The 14,174-nt window shown below is 37.2% G+C and overlaps 1 non-coding gene across 1 annotated transcript; it reads left to right on the top strand.

Annotated features, from left to right (window-relative positions):
* Positions 1–13,666: 13,666 nt before the first annotated feature.
* Positions 13,667–13,773, top strand: LOC128291356 (small nucleolar RNA R71). Its single transcript, XR_008281132.1, has one exon. It is a non-coding gene; the product is annotated as a small nucleolar RNA R71 (small nucleolar RNA).
* Positions 13,774–14,174: the final 401 nt, after the last annotated feature.

Raw genomic sequence — 14,174 nt, forward strand, 5'->3', positions numbered from 1 at the left:
CATTTGGACCAAGTTTCTCACCTTGGGGTGCACCAAGATTGTTTGTGAAAAGAAGGACGGAACCATGAGGTTGTGTATTAACTATCGTCACCGAATAAAGTGACGATAAAGAATAAATATCCGTTATCGCGTATTGATGATTTGTTTGATCAACTAAAGGGAGCCTCGGTGTTTTCAAAGATAGATTTGAGATCGGGTTATTATCGATTGCGGATTCGAGATTTGGACGCACTCCAAAACCGCTTTCGAACGAGGTACGGTCACTACGAGTTCTTAGTGATGCCGTTCGGGCTCACTAATGCCCCGCGGTATTTATGGATTTGATGAATCGGATCTTCGACGATGATTTGGACCGGTTCGTAGTTGTGTTCATTGATGACATCTTGGTCTATTCAAGAGATGAGACCGAACATCTTGAACACCGAGATTAGTGTTGCAAATTTTACGGATAAGCAGTTGTATGCTAAGTTCAGCAAGTGTGAGTTCTGGTTAAGGGAGGTTAGCTTCTTAGGTCATGTGGTATCTGCATCGAGTATTTGAGTCGACCCGAGCAAAATTTTAGCCATACTTAACTGGAAGCCTCCGAAAAATATTACTGAGGTTCGGAGCTTTTTGGGACTTGCCGGTTACTACCGACGGTTTGTGAAAGGTTTCTCAATGATAGCCACACCCATGACGAAGCTACTTCAAAAAGATGTTAAGTTCGAATGGACGGAAAAATGTCGAAAAGTTTTGATCAACTGAAAACTTATTTGTGGAAGCTCCAATTTTAGTGCAAATTCGAGTCGCAAAGAGTTTGTCATCTATAGTGACGCCTCCCTACTTAGGTTGGGTTGCGTGTTGATGCAAGAAGGTCGAGTTGTGGCCTATGCGTCGAGACAATTAAAGCCACATGAGAAAAATTATCCGACCCATGATCTCGAACTAGCTGCCATCGTATTCGCTTTGAAAATATGACGACACTACCTATTTGGGGAGAAGTGCCATGTATTTTCGGATCACAAAAGTCTCAAATATTTGATGACTCAAAGAGACTTGAATCTGCGACAAAGACGTTGGCTCGAGTTGTTAAAAGATTATGAGCTTGTCATTGATTATCACCCGGGAAAGGCTAATGTGGTTGCGGACGCCTTAAGCCGGAAATCACTGTTTGCTTTACGAGCGATGAATGTACACTTGTCTGTTCTACCCAACAATGTGTTAGTAGCTGACTTAAAGGTCAAACCATTATTGATTCATCAAATTCGTGAAGCTCAGAAAGTCGACGATGAGTTGGTTGCAAAACGGGCTGAGTGTGTTCCGAATAAGGAATCGGAGTTTCAAATTGATGATGATGATTGTTTGAGGTTCAGAAGTCGTCTGTGTGTTCCAAGGAATTTGGAACTCATTTCGATGATTCTGAACGAAGCCCATTGTAGCCAAATGTCAATTCACCCGGGGAGTACAAAGATGTACAACGATTTGAAACGTCGGTTTTGGTGGCATGGTATGAAATGAGACATCTCCGACTTTGTTTCGAGATGTTTAATATGTCAACAAGTGAAAGCGGAACATCAAGTGCCTTCAGGGTTACTTCAGCCGATCACGATACCCGAGTGGAAATGGGATCGAGTCACAATGGACTTTGTGTCCTGACTGCCATTGTCAGCAAGTAAGAAGGATGCGATTTGGGTTGTTGTTGATAGACTGACTAAGTCGGCTCACTTTATCCCCGTGCGTACGGATTTTTCATTGGATAAACTAGCTGAATTGTACGTTTCTTAGATTGTGAGATTACACGGGTACCGATTTACATTGTGTTGGATAGAGATCCGAGATTCACCTCGCGATTTTGGAAGAAATTGCAAGAAGCTTTGGGTACCAAGTTGCATTTCAGACCGCCTTTCACCCCAAACCGATGGTCAATCCGAGTGGATAATTCAGATACTTGAGGATATGTTGAGATGTTGCATCCTCGAGTTCGAGTGGTTCATGGGAACGGTATTTACCTTTGATTGAATTCGCACAACAATAGTTTTCAATCGAGTATTAAGATGGCGCCTTACGAGGCCTTGTACGGGCGTAAATGCCGTACACCATTGTTTTGGACCGAGCTCGGTGAAAGCAAAATTTTCGGTGGATTTGATTAAAGATGCTGAATGAAAGTAAAAGTAATCCGTGAAAATCAAGATAGCCTCCGATCGTCGAAGTCGACGTGGATCTCAAACGAAAAGACATTGAGTATCGTGGGAGATAAAGTGTTTCTTAAAGTTTCGCCTTGGAAAAAGATACTCGATTTGGGCGCAAGGGCAAATTGAGTCCAAGGTTCATCGGGCCATATGAGATATCCGAACGAGTCGGTCCGATTTATGTATCGTTTGATTTTGCCCCGAACTTGAAAAGATTCACGACGTCTTTCATGTTTCGATGCTTGACGTTATAGATCTGATTAAATCGCACGTAATTAGTCCATCAGAGGTTGAAATTCAAGCCGATATGAGTTATGAAGAAGAACCGATTCGTATCCTAGCTCGTGAAGTGAAGGAGTTGCGAAACAAAAGGGTTCCGTTAGTAAAAGTGTTATGGCTCAAACACGGGATGGAAGAAGCTACTTGGGAACCCGAGAATTCTATAAAAGAGCGATACCCAAACCTATTTACCGGTAAGATTTTCGGGGACGAAAATTTCTTGTGTGGGGGAGAGTTGTGACAGCCCAAAATTGACCCTAGTCGGGAAGTGGTTTCAGGACTGCTAAACCGAGTCACCGAAATGTTTGAACATAATATTTATTGTCTAGAATATGTATTTATGAATGTGTGAAAATTTCAAGCTTCGATTTAGTTGATTGCATGTGAATTCAGTTATTAGGACTTGTGTGACACTTTTGAAATGTGATAGGCTAATCTATAAGGACCTAATAGTGCATGTAATCAAAAGGGAGGACTTGCATGTCAAATTTCCCCCTAATAGCTAGTGGCCGGCCATGACAAGGGATTATGGGCAAAAACATGTCATAAAACATGTTGGGACAATGGTGTATGTAAGAAAAAAATAAAATAATGAGCATGGGAATTGAATAATGAAAGGGAAGAAAAAAAAGAGAATGGTGAGTGTCCCCCCCCATTGCCGTGAGTTGAAGAAAAGAAAAGAAAAAAAATTTGTTCATCCTTTTCATTCTCTCTTGGCCGAAAATTCTAAGGAAGAAGAGGGAGTTCTTGCTTCATGTTTGGTTTGGAAGAGGATTAGGAAGAGGTTTGGCCATACTTGTATCAAGATTAAGGTATGTTTGATGTTGTGCCATGAGATTCATGCATGTTTTTGGTTGCTAACTTGATGTTCTTATTAGCCCATGGTTCAAATCCTTGCTATGTCATGGGAGTGGTATTCGGCCAAGGTGGATTTTGTGTTAATGCCATTGCATGTTGAATATGAAGCTTGCTAATGATACATGTGATGGTGGATTGATGGCTCTTGGACTTTCTTTTTAGCATTTTGAGTGAAACATTAAGTTCTTTGTTTAACCATGACCAAAATTGAAATGGTATGGTGTTGTGATGTATTCGCCATGGTACATCCATAAGTATAATTTATGCTTATTGCATGGTAGGTAAGATTTGTGTTTTGGATTTATGTTCATGTTTAGTTATAATCAACCTTGAGATTTGGCTCTAGCATATACATATATATATATATATATATATATATATTTTTGCACATGATGTATTGGTATGACATATATACTATCTCATGGTATATATTTTCATATGATGATGTTTCGATTATGAAGTAAATGATTGATGCGTATTGAGTTACAATATGGAATGCGTTAGTTAGTAAAATGTATGCCGTTTATGTGTGGTATTAAGTCTATAATTGGCCTCAACATGGACATGCATATTCGCCACATGAGGGGATTGGTGTGCATGCATTCGGTTAGAGGCAAGCATATTGATGCCTATTCTTGGCTTGGAAAATTCGCTAAGGAGAGTACTAGCTAATGTGTTGAGTTTGATTCATGATTTCCGTACATATGTGACTTAAATGTCTAATGAAAATATGTGGGCTAAGTACCTTGAATTCCTCTTCGATGCTCAAATGATTAAATCAATTTATTTGTTAAATTAAGCTCAAGAGCAAAGGGAGCTAAATCCGATAAAGGGAAGGAAAAAGTGGTCGAATAGCCATCGGAATCATTCGACAACATCCGAGGTAAGTTCTTGAGTAATAGAGCTTAAATTATGATTTGATTAGATCATGTTTTAAGCAAATCGAAATCATGTTTTGTGTATGGCTATTGAGCCGAAATTGTAAATATGATAAGTGTCTTGTGTTTGAGCTTTGGTAATGAGAATGTAATAAGAATGCATATTGATTTGTTGATATATGTGCTTGGTTATTCGAATGGTATCCGGGCTAAGTCCCGAAGGCTTTTGTGCTAAGTGACTAAATCCGGGTCAATTCCCGAAGGCATTTGTGCTAGTTACCAAAACCGGGTTAAGTCTCGAAGGCATTTGTGCGAGTTACCAAAACCGGGTTAAGTCCCGAAGGCATTTGTGCGAGTTACTAAATCCGGGCTAATTCCCGAAGGCAATTGTACGAATCACTATAACCGGGCGATGTCCCGAAGACAATCGAGCGAGTCGCTATATCCGGTTAAATTCCGAAGGTACGTGATTCGGGAATGAGCATTCTTGCTGTAAAAATTTCAGTTAATATGCTTGCAAAAATTCCAGCAATGAGGTATGTTCGTATGTGCTTGAATTAGTTGAGCCCTTACAAGTAAGTATTCGCTCAGTTGATAAACGAGCTACCGGCCTTTGGCTAAGTTGATCTTTTGTGTATGAACATAAGGGTTGGTAATGTGAAGTAAGTATGATATTGAGAATGTGTGCATATGAAATTATCCATTTAGCTATATGAATGCTATGCTTTTGTTGTGCTGAATCCCTTGCTCAAAACTTACTAAGCATAAATTGCTTACTCCGTTTCTTTGTTCTCTGCTTTATAGATTTTGGCTCGTCACTATCGGACTCGGGATTTTTGGAAGTCAAGTCTCCCACACTATCAAAGCCCCTTTGGTACAAATTTTGGTTGAGCTTTGAAATGGCATGTATAGGACTACCCTTTGTTGTTTTTCTAGTACTTTTTGTGATGTATGTGTGTACACCATGCGAAAATGGCGCATAGAAGTGGAGTATGGCATTAGACCATTTGTGTTTATGTATATATATATGGTTTCATGATGTGACTATGGATTGGAATGGAAGTGTTGGGCAATGATCAGCCCTTGGAATGGCTAAATATGATCATATGTGGACCTATGTATGACAAAACTCTAGTTGGTCCATGGAAACCACGAAATAGGTAAAGTTTACCTTGAAAACAGATGCTGACAGCAGCAGTGGTGTGGATGTGAAAAATCACTAAAAATAGCAGGAATGGAATTAAATAGTGAATAAATTATGTAAATGAGCCTTGATGAATCTAATTTCATATGGAAGAAACGAAACGGTCATATGAGTTGTATGTTAAGAGATATTTAGGTATTCGTGAAACAGGGCCAGAACGGTTTCTGGATTCCATGTTCCGACTTTGGAAATTCATTATAAATTAACCAGAGATAATTAGGAGTAATTCCATATATGTATAGATTCCTCTTTGAGTCTAGTTTCTATAGAAACAAACTACATCAGTATTGAAGCCCTGTACAGGGAGATATTCAAGTTGTAACGCGCGAAGGTCAATGTAGTCGACCCCTGTAACATGGGAGACTTTAACTAATAAACTGTATTAATTGGCTAGACCAAAAATTCTAGAAAAAAATATGTAGATGGAAATATGAGTCTAGTTTCAGGGAAAAGTTACGAAACTGATTTTCGAGTTTTGAAACTCAAGATATGATTTTTAAGGCGACAGTGATGCAGTAACCAGCTTGTCTGGGTAACCAACTTGTCTGGAAATTTTTTTTTATGGACTGTGAAAACAATTAAGTTAAGTCTGTGTGCACCTTGTGTTCGACTCCAGTAACGGACTCGGGTATGGGGTGTTACAGTTTTATTGGTATCAGAGTTACGGTTTAGTCGATTCTAGGACTACCGTAATGCGTTTGGGTCTAGCTATACATGCCATTTTATGTGATTATTTGATAGTGTGGTGATTTCTGACATTTGCAAATGTGTTTATTTATAGTAATGGTTTCTGGATTCCATGTTCCGACTTTGGAAATTCATTATAAATTAACCAGAGATAATTAGGAGTAATTCCATATATGTATAGATTCCTCTTTGAGTCTAGTTTCTATAGAAACAAACTACATCAGTATTGAAGCCCTGTACAGGAGATATTCAAGTTGTAACGCGAAGGTCAGTGTAGTCGACCCTGTAACATGGGAGACTTTAACTAATAAACTGTACTAATTGGCTTGACCAAAAATTCTAGAAAAAAATCTGTAGATGGAAATATGAGTCTAGTTTCAGGGAAAAATTACAAAACTGATTTTCGAGTTTTGAAACTCAAGATATGATTTTTAAGGCGACAGTGATGCAGTAACCAGCGTGTCTGGAAATTTTTTTTTATGGACTGTGAAAACAATTAAGTTAAGTCTGTGTGCACCTTGTGTTCGACTCCAGTAACGGACTCGGGTACGGGGTGTTACATGTAACCTCTATAGAATTGAAATTTTTTAAAAGTTCTGAACTTTATGAATGTGTTCGGTTTAGTCTCGAATGTCTCCTAAAAGTACATTTTGGGTCTCGTAGACCATCTTAGGAGATTATTGCTTATGAAATGATGTTATATGATATCTGTGATTCTGAATTGGTTTGAAATTTTCTGTCTGTCTGGTAATGCCTCATAACCCTAATCTGATGTCGGTTATAGGTTAGGGGTGTTACACAATACCCCAAACATCAAATAATTCTACATCAATGATGTTTGTTCGAGACATCTAATTTCTGTTGGTGATGTTTCCAACCCTTTGATATCGTTCACAGCTCCTTACGTAAGCTTTTGCGTCTTTAAATAGTGCTGGCCAAAAGAATCCGGCTTGCAATACTTTGGTAGCAATAGTTCATCTTATTCCACGCATCTCCTAATCATTTGATCTACACACTTTTTAAACAAGTATGGTTCTTCCCATAAATAGTACCTCACATCATGAAGAAACTTTTTTCTTTTGATGATATGTCTTATCAATCGACACTAAACCACAAGCTAAATAGTTAGCAATATCAGCAAACCAAGGGGAATTATGGGCATGATTTACCTTTAGTATGTGTTTGTCACACCTCTTACCCATGTCCGTCGTCGGAATAGGATTACGGAACATTACTTGATAATTCATAACATTTACAGATAATTCATGACAATTACTATTCATTTTCTGAAATTATTCATAACGTCCCTTAAATAGACCCTCGAGGCCCAATATGAGTATTAGGATCGAGTCGGGACTAAATCGAAAACTCAAAAAAAATTTCGCAAAATTTATATTTTTTTCCTAGATGCAAGGCACACACACTCGTGTGGTCCAGGGACACGCCTGTGCTGCGGGTCGTCTTCGACCCCGTGTAACTCTCTGGTTTGAACCACATGGCCAGCCACACACCCGTGTGAGTAAGCCATGTGATCTATTTAATTTTCAAAAATTAAGTGTAAGGTTCACACGGTCAAGTCACACGCCAGTGTTCTAGGCCGTGTAGCACACACGGTTAAGATACACACCCGTGTCTCTGCCTATTTGCTCAATTCTGAGCATTCTATTTATCAAATTTTAAATGCAAGGGACACACAACCAAACTATACTCTACCCATGTGGACAAAATAAAGTCATTTCCTAGCTTTATTTTTCACTCAAATTTATCAATAACCTACACCAACACTTACAAGTTTATACCAGCCAATCCAAGCATTATAACCAAACTAATTTCAACATCTAACATGGTATATCATTACATGCATACATATTTATAATTTTATCTTTATTAAGTATATTCATTTAGCATAACTCAATCAATCCATAATATATACTCATGATATTGCCATAGAACAACCTTATTAGACATACCAAAACATAACCATTACTAGTCATTCCAATGGCTAGTTTACAAACAACATTTATAAGCCAACAATGGCCAAGTTACCTATATATGACATTATACCAAAATGAGATTACTATTTATACCAAAACAAGCTAGTGGATAGTGTGATGATGTTCCAACTGATCTCCAACCTTTGCAAGCTTATGAGCACTATAAAATAGAGAAAATAAACCTAGTAAGCATTATATGCTTAGTAAGTTCATATAATAGGAATTGAAACTTACCAATCACATTTAACAACATTAAGCATTCAATTAACATGCTTTCATCATTTTGACAAGTTTGCCTAAACACATATACTCAATCAAGCAAGTTAGTCATATAATACATGTAAATGTTAAATAAACATAGATGAGCTCACCATATAATCCTTCATCAAATAATTCAAAAATATTCAGGGCATATTTCTATTTATCTCATCATTTTCTTATGTCAATATTGTTATCTGTTGAATTATTGAAATATCGATGGATACTCAAATAGTACACTCAAGGTGTACATATCTATAAACCGTCAATTCTTATTCGGGGAGCATACTTTCGAGCCACATGTCAAGATGCTCAAACGAGCCATGTAATCATGTAGCAGGAGACTTATCCGAGCTAATCAGAAACCTCATAAGAGTTTTTATTCAGGAAGCTCATAGAGCCTTTCAAATATCTCTGAAGAGATAATATCAAAGAGCTTCAAAAAAGGTAACAAAGAGTTCAAGCAAGCTTAACAAGACGCACATGAAGAGCTGTGTTTGTGTCGACATTATATGCAGGATCACAACTAATTGTAGGTGAAGATGCTCACAAAGAGATGCGGTAATGTGCAACAAATGCAAAAATCATTGCAGATTAGGATGCTCACAGGAACTATATATATATATCAATATGCTTAAGAGCTATATCGGGATTACTTGTCTGAGCTAAATCTCATCTGCAACATATGGAGATTCACATTTATGTACAAGAAATCATACGTATCCATCGATTTTCATTGTTCCAACGGAACTTAACATTTTAAATACATTTCCAATCATGAAATCATTTCATGTATTTATAACATTCCATAATCCACATAAATATATATCATATTCAACAATCAACTTAACATGTTAATATGCATAAACAAGTTATACGAACTTACCTCAACAATAATTCGTACAAGAAAATCTACTATTTCGAAACTTTCTCTTTTCCTCGATCTAGCTTTGAATTTATGTTGTTCGGATCTATATAAATGAATTTAATCATCAATTTCTCACATTTTATATTCTATTGAACTCAATTTACATCCTAGGTAAAACTACCATTTTGCCCTTAAAATTTCCATAAATTCTAATTTCGTCCCTAGGATCGGAAAATAAAGTTCATACAATTTACTTTTTATTCCAAGCCTAACCAAAATTTCAATGTAAAATTTACAGCACATGTATTCTATAAAATTCATAATTTTTCTTCAATTTTCACAACTTTACAATTTAGTCCTTAAATCACAATTTCATCAAAATTCACATTGTAAAAGTTGTTTATCTATCATCAACCTTTCATTTTCTACCATAAATTTCAAATTTTCAGCATATTAATCCATGGAAAAAATTCTATATTTTGATAACTTTTCAAATTGATCCCCAATCTAGATAGATTAGGTTATCCCGATCTCAAAAATATAAAAATTACTAAAAACGGGACAAGAATACTTACCCAATTAAGCTTGATTAGTTTCTTCTCTCTCTACTAGGGTTTCCATGTATTTTGGGGATGAAGATGATATTTCTTATTTATTAATTTATCACCTTTTAATTATTTTAGTTTCCAATTTAGTCCTTAACCTTTTCTAATTTTTCCATGGATGAATCACCAAAAATATCTACTAACTTTTCTTTAATGGTCTAATTACCATATAAGGACCTCAAGTTTTGAATTCCATAGCTATTTGATCCTCTAGCTACTAGAATCCAAGTTTTACATTTTATACAATTTGGTCATTTCCATAATTAAGTACCTAATCAATAAAATTTTCTTATCAGAATTTTCATATGACATTCCTAATATAATGCAAACCATGCAGAAATATAAAAATAATTTTCTTTTCGGCTTGAATTTGTGGTCCCAAAACCACTCTTCCGATTTCACTGAAAATGGGTTGTTACAGTGTTCATCTAGAAATGTCTCCTGAATAGGTATAAGTGGAGAATTCCCTTATTGCGACTCAAATCTAGACAAGTGGTTTGCTACTTGGTTTTCTACTCTCTTTCGATCTTGAATTTCTAGATCGAAATTTGAAGTAGAAGTACCCATCAGATCAGTCTTGGCTTAGCATCTTTCTTGGCAAGTAAATACTTGATTGCCAAGCGGTTCGTATAGACAGTCACTTTGGTACCTAAAAGATAAGATCGAAACTTGTCACAAGCAAACAAAATAACAAGTAACTCTTTCTCTGTTACCGTATAATTCAGTTGAGCTCCTATTAGAGTCTGTCTTGCATAGTAGATGGGATGAAAAACTTTGTTCCTTCGCTGGCCCATGACAGCTCCTATTGCGAAGTAGTTTGTATCACACATCAATTGAAATGGAAAGTCCCAGTCTAGTGTGACGATTATAGGTGCCAAAACTAACTAACTCTTCAAATCTTTGAAAGCTCTTAAGCACTCCTCATAATATTTACTGTTGTGTCCTTCTCCAATAATTTTCATAAGGGTTTAGCAATTTTGGAGAAGTCCTTGATAAATCTTTGATAGAAATTGACATGGCCCAAAAAGATCCTAACACTCTTTACAGATGTTGGAGGTGGGAGTTTCTCAATAACGTCTACTTTTGTTTTATTTACCTCGATTTCATGTCTTGTTATCCGATACCCTAGAACAATACTTTCTCGTACCATGAAATGACACTTTTTCCAGTTGAGTAAGAGGTCTGTTTCTTCGCATCGCCTTAGTACCTTGGCTAGATTGGCTAGACAATCATCATATGTATCTTCGAATATTGAAAAATCATCCATAAAGACTTCCAAGTATTTCTCAACCATAACAGTAAAAATAGACATCATACATCTTTGAAATGTAGCAGGTGAATTACATAAACCAAATGGCATGCGTCTAAATGAAAATGTACCGTACGAGTAGGTGAATGTTGTCTTGTATTGATCTTCCAGTGCTACTATAATCTAATTATACCCCGAGTATCCATCGAGAAAATAGTAATAGTCTCACCCTACAGGTCTTTCCAGCATCTGGTCCAAGAACGATAAAGGAAAGTGATCTTTCCTAGTTGCCTTGTTTAGCTTCTGGTAATTGATGCAAATTTTCCATCCCATAACTGTTCTAGTCGGTACCAACTTGTTATTCTCATTCTCTATGACCGTAATACCTCCTTTCTTTAGCACACACTGGACCGAACTTACCCATGAACTATTTGAGATGGGGTAAATTATACCCGCATCTAACCACTTGATGATTTCTTTCTTTAATACATTCTTCATGATGGGGTTCAGTCTTAGTTGTCCATCAATCGTCCCTTTTTCACCATCTTCCAAGATGATCTTGTGCATGCATACAGACAGACTAATGCCGTGAATATCGGCTATGGTCCATCCGATAGCCTTCTTGAATTGTTTCAATACTAGGATGAGTTTCTCTTATTGCTCAATGGTTAATTCCGTTGAAACAATCACATGCAAAGTAGAAGCGTTACCTAAATAAACATATTTTAGGTGGCTTCTCAATTGACGCTTTTGGTTGGGCATAATCCTTATTCTCTAACTCCAAAGATTCAAAGCGGGATTGCAGATTAAATCCCCTCTGATTAGCTTCTAGCAAAGCTAAGTATTCATCCTCCTCTTCATCATTTGGAGGGTCTGATGTCAAAATTTGTTCCAATAGGTCCTCAACATAGTTAAGTTCCTTTTCTATGATTAATTCCTCTAAATCGAAAACTGCAAAACAATCATCAATTGTGTCAAGAAATCGCATAGACTTGAAAACATTAAATGTTACCTGATTGTCCTGAATACGCAAAGTAAGCTCGCCCTTCTGCAGATCGATAAAGGTTCTTCCAGTTGCTAGGAAATGCCTTCCTAAGATGATTAGCACTTCTTTGTCTTCTTCAAAGTCTAGAATAACAAAGTCAGCAGGAAAAATAAATTTGTCTACACGTACCAATATGTCCTCGATTTTTCCTTCTAGATGTGCTAAGGATCAATCTGCTAATTGAAGTGTAACCGTAGTAGGTCTAACTTCACCTATCCCCAACTTCCTAAATATTGACATCGGCATCAGGTTGATACTCGCACCCAAGTCACATAGTGCCTCACCACAATATGTTACTCTAGTGTTGCAATTATGGTAAAAAATCCTAGATCCTTCAACTTCAGGGGTAGTTTGTCTTGAAGATACGCACTACATTCCTTCATTAGGGCTACCGTCTCAAATTCTCTAAGTCTTCATTTTGATATCCTTCATGAATTTGACATAGTTCGGCATTTGTTCAAGTGCTTCAACCAACGAGATGTTGATATGAAGTTTCTTGAGTACGTCTAAGAACTTCTTGAATTGAATTTCCTACTTCTGCTTCTGAAATATTTGAGGAAAGGGTGGTGGAGGCTTCTTTACAGAAATTGGTTGATTTGTCTTCTGTGGCAATTCTGCATCTAACAAAGTTATTAGTTTATAAAAATTAGTTGGTTCAGAAGTTATGTTATTGGATTTTGCAGATTATATTTCGGTGAAACTAAAATTTCAACACTCGGTTGAACTTCCTCTGAGCCTTGACCATTAGCTGGCTCCTTTTCAACTTTGACGGTGTTGGGCTCTAATGTTTTTTCGCTCCTTAATGTCAACGTTTTACAATGCTCATTCCCTAGATTCCTTGAATTCTTCGTATCACTAGGTAAAACACCTTGTAGTCATTTTCTGAGTTCAATTGCAAGCTAGTCCATTTGATTCTCCAAATTCCTTAGATTGGCGTCATTTTTTTTGTCATATATGCCTTCAATAGGTTCTCTAAGCTATTGGAAGGTTCATCTTAGGTTGGTTTCTGATCTTGTAGGGGGAAATCAAGTGGCTGGGTCGATCTAGGTTGGGCGTATATGTTACTGGGTCCAGCCCCTTGGTTACTCTAGGAGAAATTAGGGTGGTTTTGCCACGATAGGTTATAGAAATTAGATTGCAGTCATTGCCTTCCTCGATTTTGGTTCTGCTTACCCATGTAATACACGGATTCTAGGTTTGATGGACATTCTTCGAACAAATGTCCTTCCCTACAATACACACATGCTATATTTTCAAATTGATTTGGTGGTTGTGCTGCAAAACTATTAAACCCATTATTGGTAAAATTTTTAAGCATTAAGGATATTGAGCATACCTGATATGCGAGTGAAGTAAGAGCGTCTACTTCATGTATTCTAGTGACTCGTCTTCCTGACGCTGCTGAATTGGTTGGCCATTGATAATTGTTGTTGGCAATCGTCTCAATGATTTCATAAGCCTAACTATAAGACTTAGAAAGGAGAGCACCAATAGTCGAAGTGTCCCATCCACTACCATCCTCGTGTGAGCATTGAGACCATTATAAAATGTCTCAAGTTGGATACAATGTAGGATTTCGTGATGAGGGCACTTCCGTGATAATTCTTTGTACCTTTCCCATGCCTCATAGAAGGACTCATCATCCGTTTTTTGGAAAGAAGTGATCTCATTCCTCAACTTATCATTCTTGCTAGGTGGTAAAAACTTCATGAGGAATCTTTCTACTAACTCTTGCCATGTGGAGATTGAATTTGGTGGCAATGATTTTAACTAGGCTTGAGCTCTGTCCCTTAGCAAATATGGGAATAGCTTCAATCGTAGTGCATCTTTGGGTACTCCAACTAATTTGAAAGAATTTCTCACCTCCATGAATAGTCTTAAGTGCAGGTGAGGATCTTCGGTAAGCATTCCACTGAATTGGCCTACTGTCTGAAGCATCTGGAACATGATTGGCTTTAGCTCAAATTGTTGTCCTTCAATTTTGGGTCTCCTAATACTCAGATTAAGATCATGAAACACTAGCATGGCATACTGTCTTAGAGCTCTATCCCTATCATTAGCAATAAGGATAGGATTTTGAG

Source organism: Gossypium arboreum, chromosome 3 (assembly GCF_025698485.1).
Source record: "Gossypium arboreum isolate Shixiya-1 chromosome 3, ASM2569848v2, whole genome shotgun sequence".
NCBI lineage: Eukaryota > Viridiplantae > Streptophyta > Magnoliopsida > Malvales > Malvaceae > Gossypium > Gossypium arboreum.